Below are 23,145 nucleotides of genomic sequence, written 5' to 3' on the forward strand. Positions count from 1 at the left end.
GAACTGCAATTCTGCTGCTTTGAGTTGTTATACTTTGGTCAGACCAGTTCCTAAGTAAAACTTTTTTTTTTCCCCCTTCCTTTCGGTATCAATTTTTTCTCCGCCCCTCATCAACCCTTACTGACATTTCTATGTTTCACTTAACAGAGGAACCTTTTCAGTTACAAGCTTTTTCTTTAAGAGGGGTTGAAATGAAGTACCTAGAGCCTGTTGGAGGTAGGGGGTTCCAAAATGAAGCTCACAGCTATCTCCAGTTCCTAGCTTGCTTTCCACAATCCCTGTATTCCATTAATTTTGCCACTAGAAAGCCACTGTTCTGTCTAAATAAAGCTGTCAAGGTGCAAGGAAGTGCTGGGAAGGTAGTCACTTGAGTCGTATAGATCATGCATTTTCCATTTGTGTTGCATTCCTAAACATGAGAGCTCCAGGGCTGCTTTTTCACACAATTTTCAGCTTGTGGTAGTCAGAATACCTTTTTCTCTGATTACCAGGTGAAGCATGGTTATCTCCCATCTTGGACTGGTTTGTTTTTGTGGTGAACATTTGGGAGATTTTATTTTTTTCCCTGTAGCGTCCTAACAGCATCAACATTTATTAAATTCTTCACTGACTCCCCTGCCCAGCAATTCTTACACTTGTTTAAAAAAAAAAAAAAAGGGGCCAAAAAAAAAAAAAGCTTTGTCTTGTAAAGCATGTGGCTGACAAACTTTCCCATTATGTCACTTCCCAGGTAATTCATATCTTAACATTCAAAAACATAGGCAAAATTCTACAGACGTAAACTTTTCCAAGGAAATTGTGTCCGCCTCAGAGACTTTATCTTGAATGGCAAATATGAATGTCAATATGCATTAAAATCCAGAGTACTGGCATTGTCTTACACAGTTAAGGTTGGCTTCTTTGTTCCTGTCTTGTTTTTTCAGTATAACCATGGCATGTCATTTGGACAGAAAGCTGCCAAGGTAATAGACCAAACTTTTTGTTTTGCCAAGATAATAGACCAAACTTTCTATTCTAAAGACACAAAATATTTCTATTTCTAAAGGTACAAAATGTCCCAAAATGCAGAACTTGAATACAAAGCTGTTTGATTTCCTTGAGAGCTGTGAAAGACAACATAAGACTATAGGCAGAAATGGTGTCAGCCCAAACTTTTATAGTCGTGAAGAACTTAACACTATCCAAAACGAGGGAAATGTCAAGCATGTGTGAATGGAAACTGAACAACATCTTCACAGGATGGTCTGCGTTGCTATTTTGTGGGGCAAAAAAAAAATTTAAGACTTTCATTCTTCTAGATATCATATTGTCAGTTACACCAGCAGTTAAATTCCCCTTATAGATATGTGGTGCAGGAGCCCTGACCTGAATAAAACACTGGTAGCATATCTGGCTTCTTGGGACAGTTACTTACTGTCAGATTGGGCTAGAATTGAAAAGTCATGAGAGAAATCAGTCAGTGGCTGTTCTCAATATTGAAACAATTTTTATGAAGCAAGTTCAATATAATCATGCTTGTTATCTTTTTTGATTGTGTGGAGTTTTAAGAGTAATTCATTGTGATCCTGTTGTAAAGCATTGTGACATGGCAGCATTTCCTTGATTAAGATATTGCTGAATTTTCATTTTTAGAAATACTATTGGCAGGGATTTAGAAACCTGGGCTCTAGCCAGAAATAAACAATCACTGAAGCCAACTATGCAAGGAGATTCTATACACACAAGTTGGAGACTGTTAATTATTACTTTGTGTTGCAGCCTCTCTCGTCTGTGTTTGGGCAAATCCGTGAATTCTGACGTGGAGTAACTCAGTAGCCATGTAAGTGGCTGCAGAGGGATCGTTCTAGTGCAGGGGCATTAGCCAGCGCAGTGGTTACTGAGCCGCATCCTGGTGGCATATGGGAAGGGTCCTGTGGGCTTGGTGCTCTTCTGCTTCTAACCTGTGATTTGTGACAGTCTTCAAGTTGTTCTAGTGTTAGAAGAGCAGCAGGGTGTACAAATCACTATGCGGTCAGCATCTTTGCTGCAAAGATCAGGCTCAGTAGCTCTTAACTTCTTCCCATTTCTGTTCCCTTCCTTTTCACTCAGGGTGAGCTTCACTGTTCATCTCTTGACTAGTGTCAGTCAAAAGCAGCTCCCTTGAAACTCTAGAGGTTTACATAAGAAACATAATTTTACATAAGAAACAAATTTTAGGTAAGAAACCAGCTCACATCATACATTGCTGATAATTAGTTTTTAGGAGCCTCACACATAGAACTATATTTATAAATTACAAGCCCATCTTGCAATAGAGAAACAATTCACCTTTATTTCAGAGTAGAAGAGCACAGGTGAAGAGTTACTGAACAGGGCTCAAATATTTCTTTAATATGAAATAACTGTTTTCAAGACATGTATCCTGCTTTTCTGAGTCCATGGGCAAATTCCTATTTATTTGAATGGAAGCAGGGTCAAGCCCCGTGTGTCTGAGGGATGCTATTGTGAAAGCAAACCCTTGCTGAGTCCCCTCTGCAGGAATTGGGACACACTCCTGGCCAGTAATCTAAATATAACAATGTGAAATTTATGGGGAAGGGAATTGGCAGTAATAATACTTCTTTTGCCTTTCTACTCGTTATCATTAGCTTCCCGCACTTTTGGGTCATTCTCAGCAGAGAGCTGTTCAGTCCATTAATTGTCTTTGTTAGACAGTCTCTATCTTCTTTCTCATAGTAACATATTCATAGCAGGGAAAGTTCTATCTGTCGTTAGTCATTTAAGCCCTAAGGCCATAGTCCAAAGTTTGCTTCCATTTTTTTTTCTAGAATCTATTATACATAAGAGAAATGAATGTGTATCCACATGCACACATATAGGCATACATGCATAGCTCTCATTAAAATTAATTTGCATTATGTGTGTTCATTTTATGCTTTTGTAATTGGTCTAATCTCTCAGTGATAATATGAGGGGTGCAACAAGGTTAATGCTTATGGCAAATTTTGGTCCAGAGTTTGTAACCCTTTTAACTATTTTCTAAGTCCCCCTAGCTTCTCCCTAAATCTGAGTTTGGGCTGCAGTGGAAGATTTGCAGTAGCATGAACATGAGTTCAAATGATTGAGAACTAATAAGAACAAAATTTATTACTTTACCTATTGGACATAAGTAACATCACTTTAAACTTACTGCAGTGATGGAAATGAAATATGGAATAAACATGTTCACAAGGCTTCACAGTTTTAAACATTTAAGAGATTATTTTTCTCTTTTATTCTTCTCTGAAGTATGAAATTTAATCCAATAGTCTTAAATCAATGGTAATTGTAGTCCAACCTTAAAGCATCAAGCAAGAGCTCCAACAACACAGGCATGGTTTTCAGAAGCGCCCTGTACTGCCGTCTGTCTCACAGTAGGCCCTAGTCAAGACTCTTGGTGCTAGGTGCTTTTTAAGGAAAGAGGAGCAATATTCTCAAGGAAGTCAGCACCTTTCTTAAGCAGGATGTGTTTATATTATTTTCTGGCTTGATAATTAGGCTTTAAAAGCAAGCATTGTTTTTGCAACCTTCTGCATAATAGTTATATTACAACAGACAATTAAAAGCCCTGTATAAAATAAATAATGTAAATGAAACTCTAGTGCTGTAACTCGTCACGATCAAAGCCGAGATTTCTCTTCCTTTAGTTTCTGAACTTGCTCTTCCTTTTCTGTTCTGTCTGCCTTGTCAGTCATGTATCCCTCTTTAGGCAGGCTTAGGCAGGCACATAGTGGAGAGTGATGGAACTCTTGTAATCTATTTTAATTACCAAAGTCAGGACTGACTGTGTTTTGCAGTATACTGGTGACGTGGGTTGGGCTAATAAAGCTTGGTTGTCCAGCAGCTGCCTACAAACTTCCAAAATTTCCCAGACTTCTGTCTCAAAAAATATTTATTGTGTCTTCTTCCTTTTCATATATTGCATAGGAAATGCTACTAGGAGCAGTGGCAGTGGTTTTGTTTCATGCAGTAGTGATCAGAACCAGGGAAACCCGTTTCCTGTTTCATGGGCCTAATCCCTGTTTCCTTTGCTTTTTCCTTTCCTTTTCCTTTCTGTCTGGTATGAAGTAAATGTTCTGGTGGTTTAGTTTCAAGCATCAAAACCAAACAAATGTTTATCCCATTTAAACATGAACGTCTTTTCTAATTTTTTCCAATTCAGCTGCCAAAACAACAAAAAATACCAGTCAGTTGCATAGCCTTATTGGAGAATTTATATCTGGCCCAGAGCGGCCCCCCAAAAGAACATGGGGTTTCCTGTGAATTGAGACACTGACCACATGATACAATCAGTTTGTTTCCAGAGTTGTCGTCATTGCAAGTCCTCTTTCCTGGAAGAGGAGTCCTGTCTTGTTGCACAAGAACATTTTCCATGATTGAAAAGCCAGAGACTCGCAGAGTTTGAAGAGTTTAGGAAACCACTAAAAAAACCCCAAAGCTTGTTTTAAGGGAGTAAATTACCTATGTCCTTTTCTTGAAAACAAAGCTAAGACATGGTCCTCAAGGAAATTGGCATCTTCAGTTCTTAAGCCCATACTGGCTGTGCTTATCATAGAATTGCAAACTTTTTTTATCCGGTTTCAAAAGGCGCTGTTAATATGAAATGTAAAAATATTTTTTGATAGATACCTGTTGGGTCATATGGTGGAATTATCTCACACGTTGTTTCTATATCCATGCTGAATGCAATCCATCAGTATGATGATTTTGTTTATTTTGGGGGTGGGGGAAGGAAGGATGTTACCTAAATTAAATTGCCTAGCTATTAGTAGCAAAGCAGACCCAATAAAGCAAGCCATGTGTTATACGGCTTGCTACTGCTAACAAACGTAATGATATAACAGAACTGAAACATAATGATATAACAAAAACAAACATAATGATATAACAAATACAGAGCCTGAATTTTGAAGCACCAGGTGATGATGGATGCAACTGAAATTCATTGGGATGGCAGATTCTCTGGCCTTCCTTCCCCTGTGAAAGGGATCCAGACTTCCCAGCAAGACTAAGCAGAAATGTCAATGATTTGAAATACATAAACAAGCACCTAAGCAATACTCAAGTTTGTTCTATCACAAGAGTGAAGGATCTCTGAAAATGTAATGATATGAGTAGTTAGCAGCAGATCTCCCACATTAGAAGGATGAAATAATGTCTGAAGAACATGCTGCTTTAAGACAGAAGTAGTAAAGTACCACTTAAAATTTAAAAAATAAAAAATTCCGCCTGTATGGTCTGTTTTCTTAGTGGTGTGCTGTGTCAGTTTTTGGTCAAAACCAAAGTTCACCAGGACACAAACCCTTCATCTTTTTTCACCATACAAAGCACAATACAATAGAAAGTAAAACCCTCAAAACACAGGTGATCAGCAGGACACAAGTAAGGCATAAATGTCTATACAATATTAGCTTCCTATGCAAAAAAACCCTGGGAAGATTCTCGTTCCTGTCTCATTATGACAACAAAAGGGATCAGCTGCTTTCCTAGAAACAACTTAAGGACTGCATGAGTCTGTTTTTTCTGAAGACTTTATTCTACAGAGGCCAAAAACTAGGCAGTGTGCAGGCTGACCACTTCATAAGAGTCTGCTGAAGCTTTTGCCTGCTGTATATCCTGTGCAGGGTCCAGAGCAATTTTAAGTTGACTATCTAGACAGCAGTTGTCTATACACAGTAATAACTGCACATCAGTACGATGACTTTGTCCTTTAACAGGAATCTGCTTTCAAGATGTAAAAGTCTGTTTGAAGAGTTCTTTTGTGTGCTCTGACCCTGAGTTGTGACTTCGTTATATTCTGTGGTTTTAGAGGATCCAAAGCTGGGTCAGCTCTTCAGTAAGACACAGTGAAGGGTGGGTTATAAGTATCAAATTGTGAAGTTTTTGTTCCTGTAGCTAAACATTAGAACTTGAGGCTATGGTAGTTTGTATTTGCCCAGAAGCAGACTTTCAGACAGCCTGGAGAATGTCTTCTAGTACCAAGAGGTTTCAGAAGACTGATCTTTGTGGCCATCAAAAGGTGACTTTGAAGTCATGATCTGTTCTTGTAGAGTAATGCTTTATTTGGTTTTGTATAGGCATTCTGCAGGGATGGGGGACAGGGCAAGGAGACTGGGCTTTGGTGTGGCTCTTTTGGATTGGGCAGATGACACAGAAAAAGGATGTAAGAGTGGATGTTTTGGGTAAGGTTAAGCATCCATCTAGCTTACTGCTGTGTCTCTGATACTGGCTGAGCTAGATATCCTATGATGTAAGTATAGGGCAAATGTATTTCCCCAGATATACCCTCTCAGCTTCTGGCCATCTGCATAGCAGGTACTTTCTGCATTACAGGTCATAGTTTTGTGTTTAATAGCTGTTGGTGAATGTTTTTATCCATAAAATTTATTTAATTGGTCTTAATATATAAGTAAGCTTTAGTCATAAAATCCAGTTGAACTGCATGCTGTGTGGAAAAAAAAACACCTCCTTTTGTTTGTTTTAGAACTGCTATCTGATAATACTGTAATTCTTGTATTATGAGAAGTGATACATGATTGTTGCCTATTCAGTTTGTCAATGCCACTTGTAGATTTTTATAGACTTTCATGAGATTCATTCCCAGCTGAGTCTTCCTAGTCTGTTTAAATGCTTGCATACAGAAAACATTCTACGTCTCTTACTATCCTTCTCATTCCCTCCTGTTCCCTTTCCAGCTCTAGAGATGTAGATAAACCATAAACTAGTAGCATGATATAACGAGCTTTTCTTTTGTTCCCTTTTCTCAGCAGCTTCTGAAATTCTATCTGCTTTCTGACTGCTATTGAGTACTAAATCACCATCTGCGTAGAATTGACGTGCATAGATTTTTTTATTATAGCTTTCATATCTCCCTAAGATGCAGTAACCCACCCAGTGTTGGAGCCCACCACTGTGCAAAGCTAGTGAGGGGAGGGGGTTTCCTCCCTACATTACTTTGCATTTACCAACATGAATTTCATTTGCTGTTTTATCCTCCAGTTACTCAGTATTGTGAGTGATGGATTCTACTGGAATGATTTCTGAGTGAAGGCAAGGAAGTATTCTGCCAAGCTGTGAATGCTTTGAAGAGGGAGTCAGCTCAGTATAAGGGAATGTGTGTCTCAGGGTTTGTCATAGTTCTGTAGAATTGGAACTTGAAAATAAATTTGGTCAAGAAATTCTCCTATTAAGCCTGTGCATTTCTTTGCCTTCTGCCAGAGAGTCTTTGAAGGACTTAACGGGCAAAACCTGACAGCCAAAGGAGGTTATGGAGCGGTAGTGACAGCAGGAATGTGGAAGGTCTGCCTTACTAGTTTTCAGGTTCAAGGGCAGCAGCGGGAGGAGCAGAACACACGGTTCCAGAAGATAAGTTGACAAGAAGGAGAGGAAAAGAGACCTGGAATCACAAAAAAGAGATAAAGGTTGGTCTCCACCAGAAATCTATAAACTTAGAAACACAGCATCTTGATAGCAGGATGACGCTGTGGTCAGGTACTTGATCGGTTGACAGCAGAAACATTCATGGAATATGTGCACTGTGGTCATCATGGTTCTGTAGATTTTTGGTTTTTTTCAACTGGCAACAGTGAAACCATTCTCTACTATGACTTTATGCTATGTTTCTTGTACAGATTTAAAGTTTCTGAGACAGAAATGGTACTTGGTTTTTGCTCACTATGCAGTGTTTTAGTCAGCAGTAGGAATTAGACTCCTTGGTGCTGAGAGAAGGGACCTTCAAAGTGATCTGAATTCCCCATGCTTATTCAGACTGCTTTAAAACTAGAGTATGTGTCCTCTGGGATGCACTACTTGGGCTTCTTGTGTAAGGCAATCTTAAGATATGTCTCCTCACAAAATACAAAACAAGAAGAAAAATCTTTAAGTTTGTCAAATCTTCCTTCCCCTATAAATCGTAAGTTTTTCCGCATGTGGAAACTAGCAATGTCTTCAGTGAGTCACCAGATGTTTAAGATTTTTCCCTCCCTGTGTCTTTACCCTGGTTAGGGTATGGGTAATAATTACCTCTTTGGGAAAGCAAATTGCAGGTATTGGTGTTGCAAAAGAATTTGGTTAATTGCAGAGTCACAGAGTGTGACTAGACAAAATACTTAAGGGGACTACTATCTAGCTAGTCTTCACATGAGTTTATCTCAAGGAGACAGAACAATTGTTGAACATCATCAACAGCAGACAATAGCAGCTCAGATCAGATATTGAAGAAAATTGAGTTATTTTTGCAATAGCCCTTTGTCGTGACATCGTTGTGGTCACCTGAACAGTTCGAGGTGCCTCCATTTCCAAATACAGTTTTAATGTTATTTTTATTTTTGGGGGATTTACTTTCTTGCTTTGATTTACTCTGTGAATTCTAGTTCTTTCCAGAGCTGTTTAGACCTTCTAGTCATGCTATTTTGCTATTTCTTTTAGATTAAGGCATCAGCATTGTCAGCATTAACCTTTTATATCATCAAAATATCTATGATCTTCCTTTAATTACCTTCTTTGCTGGGAAAGTAATCTACAGAATACATTCCCTTAAAGGGTACTGTAAAGGTATTCTGTTTTTCTAACAGCTTTAGGCATTACCTTGGGCTGCCTAAGGTATAGGAAACATTTGGAATTATTTGTCTCTCCAGATTTTTCCCCTCATTCTCTTTTTATGTATTTGATTGGTTCCTCTCAGCCAATGTCTAAGTTCTGTCTTCTTTTATACTGCACATGCATTCACTCTTTGCTTTTACATGTTATTCCAATAGCCATATGACAAAAGACTCCTCTTGTAACCTGTGTCTTAAGGCACAGACTGCGGAGTGCTTGAACTTTTTGAGCTCTGTTCTTTCCCTTCCTGTATCACGTTAACTGTCCTTGGACCCTGCATTAGCAGTTTTATATACGCAGGAATGGCCTGTCTAGTGAGCAACATGGTTAAACTCAGTAATGGGTAATTCTTCCTCCATATTGCTATGTGTTGTACCTTTCTCAGTTCATTTACTTAAGCATTTTATTCTATATTCTCCCACTGTTGAAACAAAATACTCTTGAACCTCAATTTAACTTCTTTCCATGAAGTGTTTTTTTTAAAGTTTTGATATGATTTGGCTAACCGTGCCAACTTTTGTATGCCAAATACAAAAGTAATAAGCAGCCTGTTTGATTTCAGGCTGATAGTCTGGCTTATCTTCTTCTAAAACCCTATACATAACTCTTATATAGAAGAGAATTAATTATGTTATTGACATGGTTCTTTACTCATGTTATGCAAGCTCTGGTTCTTATATGCTCTTGCTTAAGTGACATAATGCCCTTACAGTCACTGCATCTGTTCTTCATATGGCAAGAAGTTATCTTGCTATCAGTTCACCATAGGTCCATGGGCAACTTTCTGTATCAGATTTCTTTTGCTTGTAATAGTTTGGGTTCTTTGCAGTTTGCATAGTGGTTGTCCACTGTATACTTGGATTTGTTTCACCTGGCATCCTCATTTCCTCAAGAAAGTTCAAGTCTACATCTTTCAGTGGTCTTTCTCTTTCTGTTGTATATTGTAGTTACAGCCTGGTCTCTTGTCAGTGCAGTATTCCTCATTTACCTCTAAGGATGTTCCATAGTTGGCCCTCTCTGCTGGATTTGACTAAAAGACAATCAACTGCTGTCAGAAATAAGGTTTCTTAAAACTGTCTTACACTTAGCTGGTGCTTAGTGCTAGTAGAAAGGATGTGATTCATTAAACTGGATGTATTCATGCACAATGAAGTTCTCTCCACCTGTCGTTGTTCAGTGGAGTCAACAGCACATTCCTTATCTTCCAAATGGAAATGTTCATACTGATTTGCATGCAGAAAGTGCTTCCTTCTCCATTGAACTGAGTATAGATATAGATCTGTATGCTGCAGAAAGTTTTTAAAGATAGGTGAGATGTATCCCAGGAATGTCTAACTATCTGCCAGAAGAATTTCTGCTTAGAGACCCTTAACTTACCCCTCTTCTACTAGAGGCATTGAATAGACAACAGATTTCTTGTCCTAGTGTAATTTTGGTGTGGTTTGTTTTGTTTAGTTTTTCTTCCAGTAATACCATGCTGTACTTGATTTTCGAAATGAAGCATGGGGCACAGCAGTCTCTTCCACAAGAGCTGGCCCCTTTACAAGGTTGTGTCTAGAGATGGGAAGCGAGAGCAATGATCACAGCTAGTCAATCCATCATCATGGGCCAGTAGGCAGTCCCTACTTTAGATAATGTAAGCTTACCCAGAAGACTTGTTCCCAATATCCCTCTCTTCTTAATATCTGTTATTGGATAAGTACTCAGTCCATCCTTTTGACAAAGTTATCTTGGACAAGCAAAGCAAGCTGACACAACTGAGCTCTAGTGCACAGAAAACTCAAGCCTTTTGTATTCGCTGCTGCCTGACAATAGCAAGGCTGACATTTCAAGTAAGGCCCTTCACAGGTATGTGCAGCATTGTTTAGCTAGCTAATCTAATAAGTAAATTAATATTTTCGTTATTGATTTTAAGTGTCTTAAATTCTGTAGCTTGTTCTCATTGGTTGATCATGGTTGTTAACGTTTAAATTCTTTGGAGATGGGAGATTGGGTGAAGGGGATATGAGTCAGTGAAAATCACACAGAGGTGCCTGTTGCATGTTACCAATTAAATAGATGTGGGCTAGAATGAAGCAGACATTAGCAGAGTCATTTGGATCTGAGATGCTGGGTAACAAAATTGACAGTGTTTCACGTGCTGAAGGAATTGTTCTTTTCAGGTAGTTTGTAAAGTGACTTAACTTAAAGCATTGCTCAATGATGAAGTATTATATGATGATTACTATGGAAATAAAAAATACTGCTCTTCCTGTTGTTTTCACTTAAGTCCTTCCTTAGCTGCATTGATTCTTAAAAGAATTGGAACAGGCTTTGAATTTTCATTCTGCACAACTGGTTTAGTTTCAAAGTGTATTTAGGGTAGAAAACTCTCTTAACCATTACAGTGTTCAAAAATACCTTCCCCGTACCTGGTATTCCAGTTATCAGTGGTAAGTAAGTGCTAATGTTTTTAAATAAGTACATTTTCCTAAGCATCTGAAAGAAATGTGCTTTTATTACCCAAAGATAGATACGTGTTCAGTTGGACTCTAGCCTGTGTTTTGCATAAACTTGCTTCATATGTGCAGCATCCTTTTCATTCCTGTACCTTGTTGCTAAGAGGCTTTCTCAGTCATTGGTCCATCTTCTTCTCACTCTTCATTTTTATTCATAACCTATCTCATATTATTTTCTTGTTTCCATTTATGTAGTGCAGTATGCTTCAGCATAGTTAATAGGTGATTTTCACTGAAAGACAGTAAAAAGGCTTTTAGAATAGGTTTTAAAACATATTTTAGTGGGTTTGAAAACGTGGTTTGTCACATTTAGCAGCTTGAGACAATGTACTATGATTTCTAGCTTAATTCAGGGAGATTCCAAAAGATCAAGCTGTTAAGTGGAAACACCTTCATGAACTCACCAATATTTGATGTTTTTATTACACTGAACACACAGCGTGCATTGTGGTGATGGAAATCGTTGCTTTGCTGGTGTCGTGGTTTAACCCCAGCCAGCAACTAAGCACCACGCAGATGCTCCCTTACTCCTCCCCCATCCCAGTGGGATGGGGAGGAGAATCAGGAAGGAAGGTAAAACTTCTGGGTTGAGATAAGAATGGTTTAATAACCAAAGTAAAATAAAATGTAATCCTAACAATAATAATAATAAAAATATAATAATAATAGTAATAATAATTGTAATGAAAAGGAATATAACAAAAAAAAAAGAAAAAAGAAATTAAACCCAGGAAAAGACAAGTGATGCACAATGCAATTGCTCACCACCCGCTGACCAATGCCTGAGCAGCGATCTGCCCCTCCCGGCCAACTCCCCCCAGTTTACATACTGGGCATCACGTTCCATGGTATGGAATATCCCTTTGGCTAGTTCAGGTCAGCTGTCCTGGCCATGCTCCCTCCCAGCTTCTTGCGCACTTGCTTCCTGGCAGAGCATGGGAAACTGAAAAGTCCTTAACTTAGGATAAGTGCTACTTAGCAACAACTAAAACATCAGAGTGTTATCAACATTATTCTCACACTAAATCCAAAACACAGCACTACCAGCTACTAGGAAGAAAATAAACTCTATCCCAGCTGCAACCAGGACAGCTGGTCATTCACGGTTCAGGACTGCGTAAGGTTCTGAATTGCTTCTGTTTTTCTAAACCTGTTCTGTGCCCTTCTTCGAATACACAAAAAGTCCAGATAACAGGAGAGGTTACTGTGGTGGAACGTCACTAATCTCATGAAGCTCTATCAAAAAAAAAAGGTCCTGTTATATCTTATCTCATATATCTCCTCATATATCACATATCATATGTATCATATATGTGTATTATATCGTATGTATCATGTATTGCATCATCTGTATCGTATGTATCATGTATGCCATGTATATCATGTATCATGTGTATCATATTGTGTATATTGTATGTCTTGTATATATCATATCGTATATATCATAACGTATATATTGTGTATCTCATATCTTATATCTCGCATTGTATATCTCACCACGTCTGCCACATCATTTTAGCACAAACAACTGAGGACAAATGCTAAAGCAGGAAAGCCTGAAATGCCATTTCCGTTGCACTGTGAAGTACATGTTACAGTAAACTTTTAGAGGCAAGTTTTCTGTAATTAAATTAAAACCAAGAATGTTTCAAAATCTTTGGCATCCATTTCTGCTCCCACGTGTTGCTTACATGAAGTATTCTGACTTTCGCCAATATAGAATCCTCCTTGGTGACCAGAAGGACTAGCATAGTGATGACTTCGCAAAATCCAAAGGTGAAAGTCAAGCTGCTACACACAAATGGGGAGTCTTTTTGTTAAGGCAGTATGAATATACCTGTCAGATTTTAAAACCCTTCAGAAGAAAAAGAATATTAATATCCAAGAATATTCCTTGTCACTTAAGATGAATGCCTGAAAATACATTGTCCAAAAATGCTACAGAAATCTTTCAAATAACAAGGAGGCAGTAACTTTCACATCACTTGTTCTCCAGAAGTATAACTTCCTAGTGTTTGAACAGAAGTCATGCTGCTTGTAATTAATGACAGAATCATTTTTATCTTTAAAAAGCTTATTCTTAAAAGAGTGAGACATCAAAAAGGTCCAAGACCATTAAGAGAAGTAGGATCTTTGATTTTTTTCAATCTGGCTCTCGCTCTGCAAACCCTGAACAAAGCAGATTGCATTGATACTCCTGTATTGCTATACTATGACAGAACTATACTTGCATAGGGGAGAGTGGGTGTGCTTACAATGACATGTCAACACTGTAGTGGTTATTATATATTTCTGTTATACTTGATTATCACACTTGAGACCTAAGTTGTCAGTTGGTCATGGAGTGCTGAAGCAACTGGATAGATTTTTAGCCTGTGCATAGCTGAAAAATAGAGTACTGCTCGAGGCTGTTAGGTGCTGTCTGCAGACTGCGCTTAAATATATGGAAATTATCTGTATGCACACTTTCAAATTGTATCAGGTTTGTAACAGTGGAGAAAATATTAATGTTTGCACGAGTAGTTATTTGGTATTGTAAAACTGCTGATTTTCCTGATGAAAAACAGCTTTCTTTCATTATCTGATTACCTTTTTCCAGTAAAAAAGTTCTGAAGGATTGAAGTGTTCATTTTTTGAGTTATGTTATGGGTACCTTTAGAGTGCATTAATTTTCTCATAGCACTGAGCCAATGGGAGAATAAATGTGTTTATCTTCATACGAATGAACAATCTGAATGATATGTTTGCATGACAGAACGATATGAATTATCCAGAATATGCAAAGAGTTTTTATTTTCAATAGTTTTATTAAAAGCAAAGAAGCTTTAGTCTGGCTTTTAGTAGTAAAAATAGGTGACATAAATATATGTGGTATAATATAAATACTTAAGGCTCATGATTTTTTTTTCTTAGGGTACAACAAGCCTTTCCAGAATGTTTTTCATGTTCCAACTACAAAGGCAAATTGAAATATGATGCAAGGTGGATACGAAAGTAGCAGGCTAATTAGGTGCTGCGGTATAGTGTTGACAGGCTGATAGATCCATTATAGTGGAAATGCTTTTGCTGTAGTGCCCACTGTGTAACTGCTTGTAATAAAACCAAATTACTTTTAGACTTCTCGCATTGCATTCTCTCTCTTAAATACACAGATGCGCACACACATTTTCCTTTGTCTACCTCTGCTTGTGCTTTGCCAGCAACTTCCTTGCACGCTGGAAGACCTACCTTTGTAGCCAGGAGACATGCTGTAGGAGGCCCCAGTGTTCAAGGGCTTTGTGTTTTCATGTACCATGCATGTCTCAGCTGGCTCCCTGTTCTGTTTTTCTGTCATCTTCTTGGAAATACTGCTTTCCTGCTAGCTAGTAGCTTATTAGTACAATGGGAGGCCTGACTGGAGAAAAGATGGATAATTGGGATGCTTCTCCCTTGTTATGAGACCAAGATGGAAGTTTTCACTAATGTTCCTGGTGGTACTGATGTTTGCTCTATGTGCATAGTTTCAGAGACCCACTGGCATGCTCATATGTTGAGTAAGGCTGAATTCAGTCGGCTCTTGTTCTCTTCCACCTATAAGACAAACAACAGAACCCAAATACTTGCTTCAGGTTAACTGGCAGCACTTTCAAGCACTGATTTGCTCTGAAACCTTGTCTGTGTACTTCTGTCAGAGATCTGCCTTTTTAATAGTAGTATTAGCTTTCAAAAAACATGCTGATCGCTCTGTTCATGCAGAAAGTTTGAAAATGTCTGTGGGTAGTCACACCGATGTGACCACCTGGATTTTTAAATGAATGATTTTAATTGCAAATGCTTTGTTAGTCTTTCACATGGATATTCTTCTGAACTGGCTGTATTATACAGTTGCAATTGAGACAGTGCTTTATTAACAGCTTGTTTCAAGTTCATTAAGCTGATATCCCCACAGGTCTCTTCTTAAGTGCATCTATTTGTCTTGTATTGCAGGCATTTAGCAGTCAGTCAGAGATCTTTAGCTCAGAAGTCTGTGTATTGCTATCACATACATTGCTGCTTTGGCTTTTCTCATTGCCTGTTGGGTTGTAAACATTAATTGTCATATTTGTCTTCATTCCTAGCCAGTTTTCCTTTCTGCTTACTTTAACAAGCAATGCCTTCTGGATTTCTTTATGGCTTGCTTTATCTACTTGAAGATCCCAGGTATTTTTCTACTAGATAAACAAATAGGCTTACTCTTTCATGTGCATCAGCGATTCTTAGATGTGTGGGTTTTGCAACTTTTACCTTTATTAATTATCAAATGACTGTGCCCTGCAAGGAAGCAAACTGTGATGTTTAAGTTCTGGTTGCTACCTCTCGACTTCCCTGAAGAAGATTATCACTTCTTCAGATGAACTTTGATCTCATCTCCGAGCATATTTTGCGATAGTCTTCATTTGAAGAGCGCCTTTGTGACAAGGTTTATGACATTGGAAGGCAGTTACAGTGCAGATGCCTAGCCTGGTTATGAACCTTTCTGTGAAGGATTAAGTGGAACTTCGTGCCCACAGTGTTGCAGTTTCAGGCTGCAAGCCTGATTAACTGAGAAGTGTTTTTGTAAGTGTGATTTTTCTTAAATTCTTTCTTAATCAGTGCTGTACTTCAAGGTGGGTTTTCTTTTTAGACTGCGAGAGTAAATAGCTCTTAGTTAGAAGTATATCAGGTTAAGAACAAATCCTCCTTTAAACTGACTTTTTGTTATTCACTGGATGGTGTTTCTAATTGGTAGGGTTTCTGAACTACTGTGATGTACCTTCTTAAAGAAAACACAGTTTTTAAGCTATATAAACATCAGTCTAATCTAAAACGTTTTGAAACCATTTCCTTACTTCTTCAAATTAATTGGTGTTTCAATACTCTTTCATTTTCTAAGTGCATCTTTGAAATAAGCATTATGATCCAAGCCTTATTAAAAGATAATTCTAGCTTCCTCATCAAGGACTCTTGAGTTTCTCCCATATTTCTCACATGACAAGTGATACAAGCCTTGCTCCAGAGAGAATACTGAAAAGATTGAAACTGTTTATTGGAAGGTGGGATGCAAAAGGACATACAAAATTAGAAGTGATACAGCAAGGGAAGATCAGCCCTTTTGTAATGCAAGAATAAGAGAATGTTAAACTGGTCCAATAGCATTTACTATTTATTTACAACTAATCAATAGAAGTCATTGAGCTAAAAGATATCCATGCTGATAACAGCTCCAGAGAAGAGCAGACATTTATAGAAAGAATGAAATAACTGTGTAATAATTCACTGTTATGATAATTACATAAAGAGTTTTCAGGAGTAAATTTTTTCTTCAAAATACTGTAAGCCTCTAATGAAAGGGCTATAGAAGAAATTTACCTCTTCTGCTTATGTTCACTTTCAAATATCTAACAGTCTGTTCTGCAGAAGGAAAACTGGATTTGACATATGACTTTTATGACAGCCAAATTTTCTGTAGGAATTTCACTGTAGCCTCTTCTAACCTACTGAAATACCTCTAAGAATCTACTGTTTAGAATCAAAACTTCCATTTTGTGTTCTTATATTGAAACTTTTGTCATTGACTTCAGTGTAATGAAGTTGGCATTAGAATTAGATTTCTGAGTCAGTGGCCATATGGAAAAATTAAAGCATATTATATGAGGAATGGAGTGACATTAAATAGGGTTAAACAGAAGTGGTTTTGCCTTTTCAAGGAGGAAAAAAACCCCACAACTGTTAAGTCAACCCGGAATGTTTCGTTTGACCCAGGACAGTGTGTATTTCTCTCGCTCTATAAATTAGAGAGAAATAAAAGAAGTGTTTGGATGTTTCTAGAATAAAATTTTGGGGTTTTTTCTGTTGTTCTCATGTGTCTACATCTAGAATATGAAACATTTCTCATTTAAAAAATAGTCATTTTTAGCTGACTTTATAAATTATTATTCTTGTTATAAAACTTATTTTTTGGTGCATGCACTATAATCAAAATGTCCTATTTTGATTTACACCATGAACAAGCAGGAAAACAGCTCTTTTCCTCAAAGACGACTTCTTAAGAACAAGAACTCATGTAAATTCTTATGAGTTAAACTACATGTGAAAGAAATTTAGACCACTGGCTTGAAAGAACAGAGCTGAACTTAGCTATCTAGAGTATAGCCATCTGATAGTGCTACCAGCCTGGCCAGTGAGCAGAAAACTAGGATGATTAAAGTTCTAGCCGTTGTAGCAAGGTGTAACGCTACCTGGAAGGGAAAACAAAACAAAACAAACAAAAACCAAACCCTGTTGCAGTTCCAGTGATTAGTCTAATGTTTTACTTCTGCTATGTTTAAATCTGTCATGTATACACATTTTAGGATGAGGCAGCAAGGTGAACAGTGTCTCAATGCAAAGAAGAGGCAGAAGAAACCCTCAAAATTCATGCACATGGAATAAGGTATTATTCTGGCTTTTGAAAACTATGTAAACCCTTGTTTGGGCAGATGATTTCCTGTAATCAGTAAGATTTCAATGCTTAGATATTTTTCAGTATTGTGGCCAGGACAATTAAAATTTTTCCATTGTATTAGTGTAGGATGGATAAGATGGTAAATAAGAATAAATTATATCTTTGCGTGAAAGACCTTGGATTGGCTAAGCCCTCTTAGGAGGACTGTGTTTATTTGCTGCATTTTGCTATAACTACAAATCTAGATTATTTGCTTAAAGCAAAACTTCTTGACAACATATTTAAAAGTTTGTTTGACTTATGCTTACATTTAAGACCTACAGTAGCTACAAAAGCTGATGCACTGACTATTCAAAGGCCCTTGGAAAAGGCTGAAAAGCCTCCTTTACCATTGTTGTGGTGCCTGAATAGGACCATAATCCTAGATGGTAATTACGTGACACAAATTACACCAAAACATGCTGCAGTCTATGCTTACCCTTTTAACTGATGTTGAAGTCTAGGTATTAAAACATGAGGATTCAGGGGTAAGGGGGTTAACCAAGATAAGGATTTTTTTGGAGAGAGAAAATACGACAACAAGGAGAATACAGAGTAATATATGGCCTTTGTTCAAATACCACAAACCAAAGCAGTATGTTTAATAGCGTAGAAGACAGTGATTGCCAAGGAAGCTGAGGGACGGACTGCTGACTTTGATTTTTGGCTAGAAAAGATCATGTGTCAATGAACTTAGAGATGATGGGGAGGTAGAGGAGGATTTTAGAGGCAACTAGAACGAATAAAATTAAAGAACAGGAAGGGTTCTTCAGAAGTCATCTGGTCATTTCTATTCCCACCATTTTGGCTGGAGGGACTAAATCATGATTTAGGCAGCTGAAGGAGGTAGAAGATGGGAAGGAATAGAATAAGGTTATACAGGAGGGGAGAAATCACTTCTGCATCTGGCTCCTGTTTCCTTACTTGGATGATCCCATTTTCCATTACACTGTCACTTAGTTTCTATCTCATCTCCTCCTTTGCCTCTTCATACATTAGCCATCTTTCCTCCAGAGTTTTCCAGAGATGTCTCTGAGTTGTCATTCCAGGTAAAAGAAGGAAGGCAGATTTTAATCCTTCTTTCTCCATATCAGACCTCTTTATTTGGGGGAAGGCTGGAATTCAGGTTTGGAACCTGTAGCTGAAGTGGGTTAATTCTAAATATAAAAAGCCCCTCTGCTCTTGACAGACTCCATTAGATTCAGTTCAGCAACATTTGAGTTCTAAGGATTTCATATTTCGGTATATTTTGGATGTAACTTGCTGTCCCAAGGCACAATTGATTGTCTGGGGTATATGACTTCATCCATACTGATAAATACATTACACAGTGGACATCAAAGGCCTTATGGTTAGTGAAAAGAAGATCACTGCAGAATGAGCATCTGTGGCGGCTGCCAAAAAGATTATATTTTTATTAGACAAGAGGGTGAAAAAAATTTTGTTACAATAGATACGATGTTTGGGAACAGACCTTGAAAATGCATTGAGATACTAGGATTAAAATAATACTCTGCTCATAAAATTTGCATGCATATTGTGCCCCCCCCGCCTTAGATGCTGTAGCACCAGCTTTTTTTTGTTGTATGTTTTGTGATCAGGTTTTATGATAAGTTTTCTGTGTTCCCCTTTCAAGCAAAATAGCTAAAACTATCTGTATTACAGGATAATAAAATTGTCACTTAACAAATGTAACTAATTTCGTATTGCTAAAATACCCAAAAGAATGGGTCATTGGGACCAGACTGTGAGAAACTGTTCCCTGTGCCAATAAGGGACTCTTTACATAGACTGTGATGAGGTAATGCATATGATGTGGTATTACTGCAGAGAGGAAATGCAGTTATTCAGCCAGAATTTCCAGAAACAAAGCATCTCATTTTTAAAATCATTCTTGTGATTTAAAACTCTACATTCTTGTTTCGCTGCTTTAACATGTCCAAGTTGTGTCCTGTTCCTCACTGTCTCTGAATGTGGAGGTTAAGTATGACCTTTCAAAGATTCTAAGCTTGTTTTCTGCAAGGATGGTTTAAAGTGATATTGGTATCCCTGTACCCTTTCATCACAATCTTTCAGTAAATTGAGGTGTGTATTTAATTATACACAGGATAAATAATTCTCTTTTAAGTTCTCTGGGTCAGAGACTTTGTAGGAGTATCTCAAAGATACAGTGGCTGGCGTTTAGTTCCCATCAGAAAATTGTAAGTTAGACTTCTGACTGCCACTTTCCAACTTTACTAGTATGGAAGGCATCACTATGGCTTATAATGACTTCAGAGTTGACCATTACTAAGTAGGGTACAGCAGAATTACCTAGCCATGCTCTCTTTTGTATGTAAACTTTACAAAAATCATTTAAACATCAAGTGAGTTTATATTCTCATAGGTAATGGGTCTGGGGTTCCCCCTCCCCCCCCCCCCCCCCCCGTCAGTTCTCATAGGAGCATGGCATTTTTAATCAGTGTTTCCTGTTTAAGGCATTAGACCTAGAAACTTGATAGACAGTTCTCAAATCTGATGTATTCTTCCTTTATGACCGTAACTGCTCTGTGCATCAGCTTCTTTTCTGTAAAACAGAAATAGTACCACCTCTCCACTTGTCTTTTTTCATTTGTTTAGACTCTAAAATATCTGGGAGAAGAAATGGACTCCATGACTGCAATATTGCTTGCTAGTAATATCTTTGCTGTGTGACATATATGATGAATGCCATACTTTCTTCCTTACATATGAATTATTTGGACTTGATATGTTCTGTTGATGATGTTTTATATACTGGTCTGTAAGGTAAATAGGAAATGAATGTCACTGTCAGAGGAACCATTTCAGAAGGTTCTGTCAAATGGAACTATTGGGTACTGCAACCGGAAGACAAGTAGCGGTTTGTTACTACGGATGTCAGCATCTCATGTAAAAAGCTGATCCTGTTGACTTCAAGGCAAAATTCCCACTGACCTCAGTAAAGCTGGTATTTTACCCTGGAACTTAATTATAAGTTAGCTAAGGAGCTAATCAAAACACTACGGTAAAGTTACTTTGCACAAGATGCAGAAATAAATGCCCTTTTCGATGCAGAGGAAACTTACATAGCATAAACCAATTGATCTGAATAGAAATACATGTCTGGGTCATGCTTACTTTATGCATGACTCAGTGTACTTTCCATCTGCAAGTTATAAGGTGCTTACTGTTAGTGCATGCTGAGGTAAGTTGGATTTAGAAGGATGCTGAAACTGGAAGCATAATACTGGCTTACAGAGAGATGGGTAAATGTTTTTTTTAGGAATGCTTTGTTTCCCACCATAGAGCACAATTGTCAGCTCAGGGGCTGACGCACCCACAAGGGTGGTAATTCCTCAGTCAGTTGCTTTGTAGTCATGAGCCTGTGTTAAGGTTCGTTTACCGTTGATTGGGATGTGGGGTGATTGTTCTACAGTCTCCAGTATATAGTGTGAGCCCATTGACTTCCTACCAGACTTGCACATGTACCAAGCAAAGGTGAAATTGTGTTTCAAGTGTAGTTGACAACAAAACCTTATTTCAGTAGTGACGTAATTTTGCACCCGGCTAAATCCAGTGGGACTTAGCCCCATGATTGAAACCAAGTATATTCATCAGTCTTCATAATGGCACTTAGTGCAGTTATATTCTTGAGGCATTTAATTGTTGCCTTTAAGCTTCACTGTTTAAAAACGTAAAACTAATCCCTATCAATATTGGAATTTTTCAACAAAGTAAACTATTCTAGTAACTATACAGAGAGAAGCATACATATCGGTCACATGTAATCAGTGCCAGCTTTGTGCTGGAATGACGCAGAATACCATGCCAGAACCTGTTTCTGGTGTGAGCTGAGCTTCACTCCCTCCCCTGCCTATACATGGGGCTTTCAGAGTCTCTTTCCAGCATCTCTTCCATACAGATTGTTCTCTGTGTACTACTGTAATTATAGATGTATAAATGGCAAGTGTTTCCAGTGGAAGCCATTTCTTAGGTACATGGCTGTATGGAGCAAAGTACGGTGTTGATGTCAGTGGCTCATGACTAGGTTTCACAGGTACTATTGTAGTACTTAGAACACTAAGGAGTACGCTCTGTGTGTATGCTGTATGCCTGCCCGCTGAGCATATACAAATAAATATTAAACAAAGGAAGCCACTTCTAAATGAATTGTGGTTTCAATCTGCAGTTAATGCTTCTGGTACGTTCCTGTGTTTTTGCTCAACTCCACTGGGTTCAATGGGGAGGGGGTGTTCAATGCTTGATCCACGTGAGGTCAAGAAACAGGGCTTCTGTGGAATTCTATACAAGTATTTTCATATAGCTTCTCTTGCACCTACCTCCATGCACAGCAAAAAAATCTGCAGAAACCCCAAGCTAGACATAAAATAAGCACTTTTTACATCCTGTAAAACAAAGGACGTGAAACAAAGATTGGGGCCTGTGATGTCACCACCAGCAGCACAGCTTTGTTTTACATGGTTTTTCAGTTCCAAAAATGCATGCTCAAAAAAAAAAAAAAAAAAAAATTGTTGAAAGCCACTTTTCTGTTGCTCTGCATGCCTTTTTTCCTTCTGCTTGGCAACCTCCACACCTGCTGTTCTGACTACTAAAAATTGTCCTTTCTTTTGTCCTGCAAGTATTTCTGCCTAAGAGGAGAGGACAAAGGATTCACTAGCATTTTTCTTGGTTCTGCTGCCTTGTAACTTTCAAAATGAAATTCTTGTTAACAGTTCAGTGTTCCTGGGGCTCCAAAATTTAAGTTTTTAAATTAGAATGGCTATGAGCTAGGATGGTTGCAGTGGCACAGGCACGTACTGCTCTTAAAACCAGCTTTTTAATGTATTCTTTAATTGTATAGCAGTGAAAAACAGCATTTTCTGCTGCAGTGTGAGGCTGGTGTGTTTAACAGGAATGAGACAAAAGAACAGGTGAAAGGAAGTTACTCCCGTCTTCTACCATACAATTTTTCTCTCCAACATTTGTTGGTTCAACGCTCCCACACAGTTTCCTTTTTCCATAGCTGGTACAGTGACAGCTCCTTATCCTGTTCTAGTCTGCTTTAAGAACAGCCTTCATTTGTGATGTTACTGAGAAACATTTCAGTATATGAAACATTTGAATATACCATCGCAGATGTTTTAAGAAGGAAGGCCAGTTCTTTCTCAGTTTACTCTGATGGGTGTTTTTCATCATTATCTTTAATGAGAGGGTGAGCAAGATTTGACCAAAATATTTCCTGGAATCCAAAGAGTTATTTGCCTCTTAAGGGAACACTGATGGCTAATTTCAGATTTCAAAAGTGAAAAAGTCTTGCCCTTCGAACAAATTCGTACAAGAGCCAACCCATCCCAGAAACACCACCACCACCACACACATGGACACGGTAGATTAAGTGCAGAATTTTGCCAGTTCACCCCAGGTGACTACCTGGGCCATTTAATTTCTCGTAAGCCTTGTTGCTGCCAGCACTAAGGGTATATCAACACTACTCTGTAGTAAAAAGACAGCTGAGCTGGTTCTAGATGAACCAGCTTAAATACTGGAAGC

The 23,145-nt window shown here is 38.1% G+C and overlaps 1 protein-coding gene across 2 annotated transcripts in view; it reads left to right on the forward strand.

The window, feature by feature from the left end:
• The first annotated feature begins 17,497 nt into the window (after positions 1-17,497).
• SHISAL1 (shisa like 1) overlaps positions 17,498-23,145 on the forward strand; it is a 59,344-nt gene continuing 53,696 nt past the window's right edge. For both annotated transcript variants that reach the window (XM_050906316.1, XM_050906306.1), the window contains exon 1: positions 17,498-17,544. The gene's annotated coding sequence lies outside the window, so the exon portion shown is untranslated. The remainder of the gene's footprint in view (positions 17,545-23,145) is intronic.

The sequence above is a fragment of the Gymnogyps californianus genome, chromosome 1 (assembly GCF_018139145.2).
Source record: "Gymnogyps californianus isolate 813 chromosome 1, ASM1813914v2, whole genome shotgun sequence".
In the NCBI taxonomy this organism is placed as follows: Eukaryota; Metazoa; Chordata; class Aves; order Accipitriformes; family Cathartidae; genus Gymnogyps; species Gymnogyps californianus.